The sequence below is a fragment of the Protopterus annectens genome, chromosome 7.part0, assembly GCF_019279795.1.
Source record: "Protopterus annectens isolate FY-2018-M chromosome 7.part0, PAN1.0, whole genome shotgun sequence".
NCBI lineage: Eukaryota > Metazoa > Chordata > Ceratodontiformes > Protopteridae > Protopterus > Protopterus annectens.
Window position 1 is genome coordinate 461,305,607 of NC_056739.1, and position 280 is coordinate 461,305,886.

Genomic DNA, 280 nt, shown 5'->3' on the forward strand with positions numbered 1-280 from the left:
CCAATGTCTTTCACTGTTAAGCAAATGAAGTTGTAACCTTACAAATAAAGTCGCTAACAAACATTTACTTTTAGTTTCTTGTAGTAACCTTATAGTACTGACTTTCTAATTTAAGTGACAGGAGATGAAGTAACCTTACAAATAAAGTCGCTAACTTCTAAGAAGCAAATGTATTCTCTCTCATAGTACCAATGAAGTTGTAACCTTACAAATAAAGTCGCTAACAAACATTTACTTTTAGTTTTTTGTAGTAACCTTATAGTACTGACTTTCTAATTTA